We start from the raw sequence: 13,655 nt of genomic DNA, 5'->3' as shown, positions 1-13,655 counted from the left end.
GTGACAGCCCTTATCAAATATGGTGACTGACCACGTGGTCATGTGGGTTTTTTTTTTCCCCCAAAAAATAAACTGAGCAAATAAGGAACAGGTAAATTGAAGTATTCAAAAGTCAGTTAGAGCCAGACAGTGGTGGCACATGCCTTTAATCCCAGCACTCGGGAGGCAGAGGCACGCGGATCTCTGAGTTCGAGGCCAGCCTGGTCCAAAGCTACACAAAGAAACCCTGTCTCAAAAAACAAAACAAACAACAAAAAAAAAAGTCAGTTAGAAAGAAATATAGGTGGTCACATCAATCATTTATTTCCATTCACATATAGGAAATAGACTTTTTGAAAGAAAGAGGGAGAAAATTTTTTCTGGAAAACTTTTACAGTTAATGAATTGGAGCTCAGAGACAGTGCTGTGGAGGGGATCAGGAAACTGAGTAGCAGTACAGCTGGGCAGGAGAGAGGGACCCCCCAGGGTTGCGGCAGAGGAACAAACCTAAGCCATGGGTTGGTAGCAGTGGTGGGGGTGTGGGGTCATAGACACATTTTCCACAGTGAGATAAAGGTCCAGCTGTAGATGTAATTCTGAACAGTGTTATGGAATAAGAAACACAGAGCCAAATGCAGAGTTAAAAGCCCAGAGATTGAGCAGCATCCAAGAGCTAAGACTAAGACTGCCTTTTTACACCTCGCTGTTGTCCTTCCCCTCAGAAAGAGACCTACTTCCTGTGTGACTGTCTTTTTATTGACTTTCTGTTCTCTCTTCTCATTGGTTGAAAACCCAACCACATGACCTCATCATCACTGCCTGTCTATATAGACCTCCAGGTTTCTATGGTTGGTATTGAGATTAAAGGTGTGTGTCTCCAAACTGACTGTGTCCTTGAATGCACAGACTCTGCCTGCCACGTGATTAGATTAAAGACATGTGCTACCACTGCCAGACTTCTGCTAAATGGCTTGCTATTAGCTCTGACCCCCAGGCAACTTTATTTATTAACATACAAATAAAATCACATTTCAGCACAAATAAAATGTCACCATATCCAGCGGACTCACCTCCAGCATCCCAGAAGGTCAAGAAGGACTGCCGAACAGTGCAAGACAGCCAGTGGACCATTGTCACAAAGGCTGTGGGCAGGGGAATTGAGTGGGCACAGGCTGTCTCCATATGCCATTGTATAGGGACAGGGGCCAAAGGGCTTAAAGCCCAAAAAACATGTGGTGCCAGTGAGTGAAATGATATGAATCCTCACTTGTGGGAAAATGGCCTAAAGGGAGGCTTACCAAAGTGGGTCTTACCAATTATGCCAGTGTTGGTTGAAGGTTCCAGGGCTCCTAGTGTATCTCAGACTGTTGGCAGACAGGAGAAATGCACCAGGAGGACCTTTGCCAAGTCACTAGCACCAATGTTATGATATTTTGCATTTGGGGGACCCCCAGCTGGCCAGGGTATCCCACACATGAGGGAAAACATGCTGGCATTCTGGGCAGATGCAGCTGTAGGCAATGGATGAGGGCATGGTGGTGGCGGCAGGTAGACATTAATTCACAACCCAGGCTCTGCATCTGCACAGACAGAGTTTATTATAATAGGAGATAAAGAGACAGAAAGACAGAAGGGAGAGAGAGGAAGAGAGAAATGGGGGAGGTTGAGGGTGCACACCTCATGGCAGAAAAGAAAGAGCAGAAGAGAGGGAGGGGAAGGGGAAGAGTTTTTCCTTAAAATAAGGCTTTTATGTCAGGATCAGGACACAGAGCAATACCAAGAGGCGGGTCAGAATATTAACAGGAGTCCCTTTCTACAGGTTTCAAAGAGAAGGGGAGGTTCTATGTCATGAAATTGGTGAGTAGCCCAGAATATGTGCTTGTAGTCAGGTTGACTTATACTGCCAGGCAACAGTGAAGGAACTGAGCTTTGATCCCATGGTTATGTGACACACCCTCTTTGATGTGTCCTTGCAGCCTTTGTTTGCTTAGGCCGTCCAAAATTTCCCTGCGAGAATCACAGACTTACAAGGGGATTCTCAGTAGGGTGTCTGCCATTTCTCTTATAGCATCTATGAGGTAAAAGAGAGAGATGATCCTCTAGGTGCTTGCAGCCTGAGGAGTGCCTAACCAAGTCCCTAACCCAAACCTAACAAAAGCTTTCTTACAAAACCCAATTTTATAAGTGCTTTCTCCATTCTTGCTATCTACCTTTTGAACATTCTTCTCCAAGATTTGATAACATTTTAGTATTTTGAGCTATTAATTGCTTTGGAAGGATTGTTGTGCTTATGGGCCTTGAGTTCTCACCTTCGTGTATATATGAATTAGAGATTTCAGTAGAGATTACATGTGACTAATCAACCAATTTTGTAAATTTTCATTTGCTGGAGAGATAGCTCAGTGGTTAAAGGCACTGGCTGCTGTTGCAGTGGACCCAGCTTTGATTCCCAGCAGCTCACACTTCTCTGTTAACTCCAATCCCAGGAATCTAGTGCCCTCTCTGTACTCCATAAGCACTATGTGCATGTGCTGCACAAACATATATGCAGGTAAAACATCCATACTCATAAAAATAAATAATAATTTCTTAAAAGAACTTCATCTGGTTATTTTAATAAAAATAGTTTTTCAGGCTAGGTAGTGGAAGCACATGTGCCTTTAATCCCAGCACTCAGGAAGCAGAGGCAGGTGGATCTCTGAGTTCAAGGCCAGGCAGCCTGGTCTACAGAGTGAGTTCCAGGACAACCAGGACTGTTACATAGAGAAGCACTGTCTCTAAACAAACAAACAAACAAATTTAATGCAATTAAAACTTTCAAAATAAAAAACGTGAGTAATGAATGCTCAAATGACATTTAAAATTTGTTTTTTTCTGGGCCAGTGAGATGGCTCATGGATAAAGGGACTTGCTGCAAAGTCTGACAAGCAGAGTTCAAGCCTCAAGAACCACATGATGGAAGGAGAAAACCAATTCCTGAAAGTTGTCCTCTGCTCCCAATATGTGTGCCACAACATACCTATACCTACATAAATAAAGTAATAAACATTTTAAACAAAAATTAAATGTTTCTTTTCCGATCCCCATTAGCTATGTCATCAACAGTTCAGAACTGTGAGGATAAGGATGCTAAGAAGGCATCCGTTCAGCTTCTTGGCTCATAAAAGATGAAATAGATGAGTATGAATATTTATTTAAAAATAATTTGTTGAGCCAGGCACATTGGTTCACATCTTTAATTCCAGCACTCGGGAGGCAGAAGCAGGTGGATCTCTGAGGCCAGGCTGGTCTACAGAGCTACTCCCAGGACAGCCAAGGTTACACACAAAAACCTGTCTCCAAAAAACCAGAATAATAAAATAATAACCACAATTTGTGTTTTTTGTATATTTTGTCTGTTGGAGACCTGGGAAAGTGCAGGTCAATATGCACCTGTAAGTCAGTCCTTTGTCTCTGTCACCCCAAAGCTGCTCTTCTGCTTAGAAACATCCTATGATTAGCTTAAAAGACAAGGTTTCAGGTTAAAAATGCTTTTGAAATGATGTCTTACACATCTATGATTTTCAGAAGTATGAATCTTAATGAGTCTTGTTAATAAAAACAAACCCAAGGCTAGTTATTGGAGTGAATGCTGGAAGATCAGAGAGACAGAACAAGCCACCTCACCTCTCCAATTCCTCAGCTGATCCTGTTTCCTTAGACTGGAAGCCTCTGAGTCCTCATCCAGAATGGGTCTCAGCTGAATTGCTGCTCAAAAGCCTAAAAGCTTAAACAGGCCAAAAGCTTCTAGTTTCTGGTCTTTAAGCCTTGTATACCTTTCTGCCATCACTTCCTGGGATTAAAAGCGTGTGTCAGCACACCTGGCTGTTTCCAGTGCAGCCTTGAACTCACAGAGATCCAGGCAGATATCTGCCTCTAGAATGCTAGGATTAAAGGTGAGTTGTAGTAGCAATTTTAAAGGTACTTGTTAATAAAACTCAAACCCGAGGCCAGTTATTGGGGTGAATGCTGGAAGATCAGAGACACAGAACAAGCCACAGTTTCCTCACCTCTCCAGTCCCTCAGTTGGTTTTATTTCCTCAGACTGGAAGCTTCTGAGTCCTCATCCCAATGGTTTTCAGCTGAACTGTGTTGCTCCCAAGCCTGAACGCTTCTCCAGCCAAATGCTTAACTAACTACATGCTTTTCTCTCCTCTAATTCCTGGTCCTCACGCCTTATATACTTTTCTCTTTCTGCCCCCACTCCTTGGGATTAAAGGTTGTGTTTCTGGGATTAAAGGCATGGGTTACCATGCTTAGCTGTTTCTAAAGTGGCCTTGAACTCAGAGATCCGGCTAGCTCTGCTTCCCAAGTGCTGGGATTAAAGGTGTGTACCACCACCGCCCAACTTCTGTTAGGGCTTACTCTTCCTATTTTCTAGCCACCATTTTTGGCTTTGTTCTAGTGGCTGTCTGTTCTCTGACCCCAGATATGTTTATTTCAGGGAACACACAATATTTCAGGGAACACAATACCCACCACAGTGAGTGCTACCATTTTCTGGCCTCTATGTCTGTCTAGTGGCTGTTCTGTTCTCTGACCCAAATAAATTTATTAGGGTGCATGATATATTGGGGAACACAATATCACCACAGTATATTGCTATGTATGTGAATTTTACATGTTATATGAAAGTTTACAGAGTGAGTGGTATATAAGATATTAATCTTATATAATGCGAAAGTAACCAGTAACCAAAGCCAGCCCGAGCAATGGCACAGCAGACTAGAAACTAGCCCTGATTCTTCTTGTCCTTAGGGCAAACTGCATAGCTTGAGTTAACCCCACTCAGAAAGGAGAAACACAACCCTGCATGGGAAAGAGAAACAACTTGTGGAAGATCATAGAGGGTTGACAAGGGAATTCCTTCCTGTCTTAGGGTTACTATTGCTTTGATGAATGAAAGACCATGACCAAAAGCAAACTGAGGAGGAAAGGGTTTATTTGCCTCACACTGGCTAAAAAGACTCACAATATGATCAAGATTACACAAACATAAAGCTGGAAAAAGGTTAGTTCTATGAACATTGATACTTTGGAGGACATCATTTCAATAAAGTGGTTTTTAAAGCTTTATATCTTAGATGAATTATGTAATACATATATAAAAGAGTCAGTGATGACTAGCATTATTGCACAGAAGAATTATACACAAGTTTGCGTGTGTATTAAGTCAACTTTCCTACTGAAGTACAATTTAGGATCTTAGGCTCAGTGGGGTAAAAGGGCCATAGAATTGGCAAAACCCTAAATTTTATATCTCTTAGAAGTCTAGAGTGAGTGTTAGTTATTATAGACATTATATACAAATGTATCTCACCTATAATAACAGAATACTTATTTTGTCAGGGCACAGAGATTAATGCCAAAGTTTCAAGTGGCAAGATTGTTCAGATGACAGATTATTGTCTGCCAAACACTAAGAGACTAGGGTTATACTACATGTGCAATGAGACCTTTTTTTACAGAGGTGAGGTAGTGGTAGCACACACCTTTAATCCTAGCATTCAGGAGGCAGAGATTCATCTGGATCTCTGTGAGTTTAAGGTCACACTGGGAACAGAGCCAGGCGTGGTGACACATGCCTTTAATTCCTAGCACTAGTTAACCATAGAGGTCTGGAGGTCTGTACAGACAGAGAGGAAGTGATGTAGCTGGGTGGAGAGAGGGAGTGAGATGGCAGGGCAGAGAAAGGATATAGGCATGAGTATACAGGAAGTAGCTCTCTCTTGGCTGAGGATTTCCAAGTGGTAAGAATGTGGCTGGCTTCTTTCTGCTTCTCTGATCTCTCAGTTTTCACTTCAACATCTGGCTCTGGGTTTGTTTGTTTGTTTGTTTGTTTTTTAATTAATAAGGTCGGTTAGGGTTAGCAATTCATCTTACATCTGGCACTCAATGTGGGGCTTGAACCCATGACCCTGGGATTAACAGTCTCATGCTCTACCGACTGAGCTAGATTCGAAAGCTGCATTCTAATATGATTTATCCTTTTCAGATCTCTGATTCCATTTGATGACCAGGCTTTGCTTCAGCTGCTTTCTCAGTTCTGTATATAAAATTCACAGGTCCCCCTCTCCTAGGGCTACTGCTAGGCCTAGACATAATTTACCTTATTACTAGATCATATAAACTCACAGAACAGATTTCAATGTAACTTTTTACTATTGACTGCTCTCAGTATATCTTGGTTTGTTTATGTAAAGACAAAAAAGATGTTTCACTTCTGTTCACTTACATATCCTTCTCAGATCTGATGATGTTTAGGGAAGTCTCCCTCTTCCTTCATTCACTCAACCACTTCCATTCAATAAATTTCCTCATGTTATAGATTTAAAGATATTATTGGGCTGAAGCCAGAAAATATTCATACCTTTTAACCCAAAGCCATGAGCCTTTTGCTAAATCTATTCCACTTGTTTTATAGACACCTGCAGGTTCCTGGGAAAAGTTCAGCTGCTGTATCAAGAAATCTGGTCTGATGAAAACTAACAATCTCCAGAGCTCATTTTTGAGCCCACCCATTTGTCGAGTATATTTTGTAGATTCATTCCTCCTTCCTGACCTCCAGAGAAACAGCACATCCCATGATTTCTGTACTTCTGATTTGGTGTGCCGTTCCCCACCCCACAAGCTCCTGGAACATCACTGCTGCAACCTGCCTTCTCAACTCTCTCAAAGGATAGATAGATGCTTGAGATCCACCCTTGAAAGCTGCTTAATCACTCACACCTCCTGCCGTGTATGACTCCAGGCTTCCACCTCCCCACTTTGCCCCTTGTCAGCTTGAAGCAGTCTTGAAAATTCAGCACCCTTGTTCCTCACTTGTTCCCATAACTAACCTTTTTTTAAATAATAAACAGCTGGGCGGTGGTGGTGCACACCTTTAATCCCAGCACTTGGGAGGCAGAGCCAGGCAGATCTCTGTGAGTTCGAGGCCAGCCTGGGGTACCAAGTGAGTTCCAGGAAAGGAGCAAAGCTACACAGAGAAACCCTGTCTCAAAAAACCAAAAAAATAAAAAATAAATAAAAAAACCCAAAAAACAAAACAAAACAAAAACCCCCCACAAATAATAATCAGAACAGAGGAATGTTAATATTCTGACTGCCTCTTGGCATTGCTGTGTGTCCTGACATAAAGCCTCATTTTAAGGAAAAGCTCCTCCCCTTCCCCCTCTCTTCTGCTCCCTCTTTCTTCTCTGCCATGAGTGTGCACCCTCGACCCTCCATCTCTCTCTTCCTCTCTCTCCCTTCTGTCATTCTGTCTCTTTATCTCCTATTATAATAAACTCTTTTCTTCATGAATGAATGTCTGCCACCACCACCACTGCCGCCATGCCCACATGGTGTGTCTTGTCCACCACCCACTGCTGCATCTGCCCAGCATGCTAGCATGTTTTCCCTCGTGTGTGAGATACCCCAGCCAGCTGGGGGTCTCCTTCCATGTGCAAAATATCATAACAATCCCTACTCTGCCTCATGGGCCAAGCTTTTCTAAGATCTCCCACAATGCTGCTGTCTGTCTATGAAGTTAATACTTTGCCTGATAAATTTCTTATCCCCAAACAACTGCCTCATTCTTCTTCATTGATTCGTATTTTCTGAGACCATATTGCTCCCCACCCTCCCAGTTATCTCTCTCTCTCTCTCTCTCTCTCTCTCTCTCTCTCTCTCTTTCATTTTTGATTTTTGAAATAAGGTCTCTTTGTATAAGGTTGACTGTTCTCAAACTTACTATGTACATGCAACCGCCCTCCAACACACAAAGATCCACATCCCAGGTGCTGAGATCAAAGGTGTGTACCCACAACTCTGGCTTAGTGTATTCATTTTTAAATTATTACTGTGAGGTAAGGATGGATCCTACCTCCTGTTTCCTTGGTAACACTAGAAAGATAAACATCAGCATCATCACTCCTTAGTGTTTAAATTATTATATAAGAAGGTGGAGTTGTCTGCTATTTATTGAGGCCCATTGTTGGGAACAGAGGGCCTAAGGGACCAATTTATGTTTAGACAACATAATGCTGATGTGGATATCCAGCACAGATCAAGACAGCTATTAAAAGTGAGGGTGTGGGGGTGTTGGGTGGGGTGGGAGGGGAGTGGCAGTGAGGTGGTGTATGCCTTTAATCCCAGCACTTAGGAGGCAGAGGCAGGTGAATCTCTGAGTTTGAGGCCAGCTGATTTATAGTGAGTTCCAGGACAGCCAGGGCTACACACAGAGAAACCTTGTTTCAAAACACCAAATAAGTAAGTAAGTAAGTAAGTAAGTAAGTAAATAAATAAGTAAATAAATAAATAAATAAATAGTTATTGGAGTTGGGGTACAAATATGAGTCAGCACATAATGGCTGGCACTGAATGTTCAGGGAACCCCAAAGTAAATACTGATGTCAACTGTTAGACAACCATTTAGCAGAATGACACTTTTGTGTGATTCTGTATAAATATGAGCTTAAAGGCAGAAGCCTGAGCCTTTGTCATTGCTTACCTGCCTGTGTGTCTGTCTGTAACCCTGGATGCCTAACTCCATGGGGCCTACATCCTGGTCTGCATGCAAGCTGTGTCTGTCTGGGTACCTGCCAGGAGCTGCCTGCCTAATGGCTGCTTGCCTAACAATCTGTGTGCTGGTAAATAAAATATGTCTTATCTACCTGCAGCTTTTCAATATCTCAGCCTCTTCCTTTTCTAGCATGGAGCTTGGACCTCATACCTATTCAAGACAAACTACTTCCTCCTGCTCAAGAGATTGGAATCAAAGTTCTGCCTCTGGCTCTGGGTGGAGACCTGATTTCCCGAGCTACCTAACATTGCAACATTCCACATTATTGTCACCTCAGGAATTAACCAGCTGTGGCTAGGAGTCTGCTCCAAGAAAGTCTAACTAATTACCTGAGTCTCCTTGATCAACCTCTGAGACTTGAAAGTCTGTAAGAGTGGGATCACTACTCTCCCAGATCCCTCTTGATTTTATTCTTTTTTTTTTTTTTACAGATACAGGGTTTCTCTGTGTAGTTTTGTGCCTTTCCTGGAACTCACTTTGGAGACCAGGCTGTCCTCGAACTCACAGAGATCCACCTGGCTCTGCCTCCCGAGTGCTGGGATTAAAGGCGAGTGCCACCACCGCCCAGCTTGATTTTATTCTTTACCTTCATCTCTATCCAGCTGTCCATTGGTGACCTCCTTTTCTCACTATACCTGGCTGGCTGGTTTTAAGGACACTTGCAGAGGCCCACCATAGCAGATGATTGCACCCAACAGACAGAAGCCAGGTTGGGAGTAATCTAAATTCCCTAATGGCAGTTAGGATTGTTTCTTCAGAGTGGGTGTGCTGGCTAATCTTATGTCAACTTGACATAAATTGGAGTTATCTGAAAGGAGAGAAACTCAATTGAGAAAATGCCTCTACAAGATCCAGCCACAGGACATTTTCTTAATTAGTGATTCAAGGGGGAAAAGGCCAGCCTACTGTGGATGGTGCTGCTGTGGTCCGAGGCTTTGAATCAACCCGAGCAGACCCAAGAGGTTCTGCAAAGCAAGATTTATTACTGAGCAGCATTACAGAAAATTGATCCAACAGGCTTGGGAGCTGAACTGTGATCCTAAAATGTACATTTCAACAAATACTTAAGCACAAAACTCACAAATAGCCTTGCCAAGTTACAGTTCTGTTTTCCCACCAATCAGGATTCAAAGATTAGGGCCTTCCCCAGTGTGTTCCATCAGTGTCAACCAACTTGGAATGCTAGCTTTCAATCCAATCAATCAGATTCATTTGTTCTTTCTCTTGCTAAGAACAGCCAAGATGTTTCTAATATGTATAATGACTATTTCTATGGTTTGGGGAGGAGGTGGGGCAGCTATTGGAAGGTTCCCAGCTCCCCTAGGAACTACTGGTAAAATGGAGCCTGAAGTCAAAATGGCAGTTCTTAGGACAAGGCACTTTTTGCCTGTTCCCAATAGTGCCACCCCTGAGCTGGTGGTCCTAGGTTCTGTAAGAAAGCAGGGTGAGCAAGCCATGGGGAGCAAGCCAGCAAGCAGCACCCCTCCATGGCCTTTGCACCAGCTCCTGCCTCCAGTATCCTACCCTGCTTGAGTTCCTGTCCTGACTTCTTTCAATGATGAATAGAGATATGGAAGTATAAGCCAAATAAACTCTTTCCTCCTCAACTTGTTTTTGGTCTTGGTGTTTTGTCACAGCAATAAAAAACCTAACTAAGACAGTGGGGAATGATTAAAAAAAAGATAGAAATGAGACAGAAAGATAGATAGGGGCCTTGATTTGTTTCCTTGGCCAAAAGCCAAAAATGTCCTTTACTCTGTTTTAGCTGACGTCCAGAAATGCCAAAAATATTTGGAGTCCTTTATTCCTGGTCTGGTTCCTAAGTAATTTTTTTTTTTTTTTTGATTTGTGAAATTGGGAAGCAGGAATTAACAGCCTTGGGAACCATTGATCCTCTCCTACAACCCTAATAACAGCAGAAAGGCAAATGTCAGCTTTGCTACTCACTCATTAGGATTTAAGTTACCTAATAAAAAATGGAGGCATCTAGGCTTTGTTGAGGTCCATCAAGGCAAAGCGACTTCCTTCTGCTTAAAAGAATGAGTTATCTCTGGGGTACATGGGGCTTAGGGTACCTGGAATCTGTGTTCCTGGGTCTTAGTCACTTAGATTTGAAAGTCCCTGGATAGTTGTGGCTACAACACTGTGTTGACTAACTAGAATTTCTTTATTATATTTTTTTTCTGATTTTTCAAGACAGCCTTTCTCTATGTAGCTTTGGAGCCTGTCCTGGAACTCCTTCTGTAGATCAGGCTGGCCTCGAACACTCAGAGATCTGTTACCTCTGCCTCCTAAGTGCTGGGATTAAAGGTGCATGCACAGTGGCTAACTGACTAGAATTTTGATGACAGTGGAGAGGTTGGAACTGAGTTAATACAAGACTAAGAAGAATAAAACCACAGCACTTATTACCTTTATGTGCACATGAGGATTTTCACAAGAAAGTGAAGTGTGAAGAAATAACCAATGCATGATGCTTTTAGACTTTTTATGCAATATACAGTAGCCTATAAAGTCTGATGGAATACAGATATCTGGGCTAGGGGCAGTAAACTCCAGAGATGTCACTCTAGACATCTGGGAGCCCATAAAAGCAGGCAGAATAAAAGTTATTTATTCAGGCTTGGGATAATCCAGGTGCTGATGTCTTGTGGGGAAAAAATTTCTCCCCATGGAAACTTTATAGCGTGTGGATGGTAGGAAACAACAGGACAACTGGCCCTTTCTGAAGTTGTTAGGGAGTTCTATCTATGGACTTTGTGACATGATGTTATCATCTGCAGTTTATGCTGGAGAACCACACAATGTAATCAACACAAGAAAATCTCATGTTTTCAGTAAGTTTATGGTTTTATGATGAAGAAAATGAGGTGTGTACTGGGTGGCTCCTGGAAAAGCTATTCCTGGCCAGTAGCAGCTGGGGATTAAGTATTGAGGTGGGGCTTGCTGGGCAGTGCCAGGAGGCCAGGCAGACTGCCATAGTGGAAGGTCAGGGTGGAGAGGGAGCTGGACACATAAAGCCCTCCAGATTGCTTGAAACACTGGCCTGGGAGCCAGCAGGGGCATCTATGGAGGATGGCAAGATCTGCTTAACACTGTAACAGGAATGTCCTCTTTGCTTTATAGAGGAGGCACAGGGCAAAGGCAGAAACAGGGATGAGGCCTCTGCATTAATCCAGTGAATACATGGCATGCTTCCTGGTGCCAGGGAATGGGATCAATGATGATGATTTCCAGTTGTAGACTGGAATCAGGTGTGTAACATCAGAGTATGTATGGCAGGCCCTGTAGTGGACCCAGTCTCAGCAGGCTTCTGTTGGAAAAGAGGGAATTAAGTTGTTAGCCTTGCTTACAGGGATTTCTGGACAGGCAGACCAAGGCTAGCATTTTGTGTCTGTGGTATTTTGGATGTAATTGGTCCCCATAATCTCATAGAGAGTGGCACTATTAGGAGGTGTGGCTTTCTTGAAGTGAGTATGGCCTTATTGGAGGAAGTATGTCACTGTAGGGGTAGGTTTTGAGGTTTCCTATGCTCAAGACACTGGCCAATGTCTCAGTTGACTTCCTGTTGGCTTAAAGATGTAGGATTCTCAGCTACCCCAGCACATTATCTGCCTTTTCCTCATTGTGATAATGGACTGAACCCCTGACCTCTGAAACTGTCAGTCACTCCAGATTGAATGTTTTCTTTATAAGAGTTGCCAGGATCATGGTGTCTTTTCACAGCAATAAAAACCCTAAGACAGAAGTTGGTCCCAGGGACTGGGGTATTGTTGTGATAGGCCTGACCGTGTTTTTATTTGGAGTAATATGGACTTTGGGAGTTTGGGTTAGGAAAGCGGTGGAGTGCTTTAAGCACTGCTTAATGGGCCATACCAGTAGGAGCGTGGAAGACAGTGGTGCTGAGTGTGATCTGGTAAACTGTGGGGATCAAGATGTTTCAGAGGAGAAGAATGTTAGTATGCAGCCTAGCGATACTTTGGTGAAGAAAGTGACTTCTTTTTGCCCTTGTCCAAAGAGTCTGCCTGAGGCTAAAGTGGAGAGTTTTGGATTAATTCCATTGGCAGAAGAAATCTCAAAAGAGCCTTAGTATAGACTCTGTCATATGTTTATTAGTAGTAACTCTAATGAAAATTTATAATGAAAAGGAACAACAAAATGTAAAATTTGAGGAGAAAAGGAATGGCTTTAAGTGCTGTGTTCAAGGAGATAAACAAATTAAGGAATAAAGGGAGTAGTGATCTCAGGGCAAGATCCCACCTAGCTAAATTTCTAACTTGTAGAAAGAAACTAAAGAAAAGATTAGAGCTGGGTGTGGTGGGCACACTTTTAATCCCAGCACTGGGAAGGCAGAGGCTAGAAGATTTCTGAGTTCGAGGCCAGCCTGGTCAAGAGATCCAGTTTCAGGATGGCCAAGCTTAGGTAGTGAAGGATAGAAAGCTGGTGAAGATGTAATTGAATGAAGGCGCCATGTTCCAAACCCAGTAAGTAACAGAACTTGGCAGCTTCAGCCATATGGTTCTGGCTTTCGAGTTAAGGATAAAAGAAATGGGGGTTGGGGATTTAGCTCAGTGGTAGAGCACTTGCCTAGCAAGCACAAGGCCCTGGGTTCGATCCTCAGCTCAAAAAAAAAAAAAAAAGAAACGGATTATGGATTTGCCTCTGTGCCTAAAGAAAGCCACTGAGGCTAGGCATGTGTCAAGGGTGTCCCTGAATGGAGGCCTAGTAGAGAGGCCATTGCATGAAGCTGTGAAGTTGAAGCCTTGATTGCCTTGGAGAACCCAAGATGTTAGAGATGCCAGAGTCATGGAATACTTGCCAAGGAGAGCTACTAACAGAGAGTGGAACCAGCTGAAGAAAAAGAAGTGTGTGTTGAAGTTAACAAAGATGAAAGGAGTTGGGGATCTGAAGAGCACTTTGATATCAGACATGAGATGAAGAGTTTAGAGTTTGCCTAGCTGGTTTTTGGTCTTGCTTTGGTCCAGTTTCTCCTTGCTATGCTCCCTTCCCTATATTTTGGAGTGGTAATGTATATATCCTGTGCCATTATATGTAGGAAGTATGTGATCTTCTC

This window comes from Onychomys torridus, chromosome 9 (genome assembly GCF_903995425.1).
Source record: "Onychomys torridus chromosome 9, mOncTor1.1, whole genome shotgun sequence".
In the NCBI taxonomy this organism is placed as follows: domain Eukaryota; kingdom Metazoa; phylum Chordata; class Mammalia; order Rodentia; family Cricetidae; genus Onychomys; species Onychomys torridus.
Note: the sequence above shows the minus strand (reverse complement) of the source record.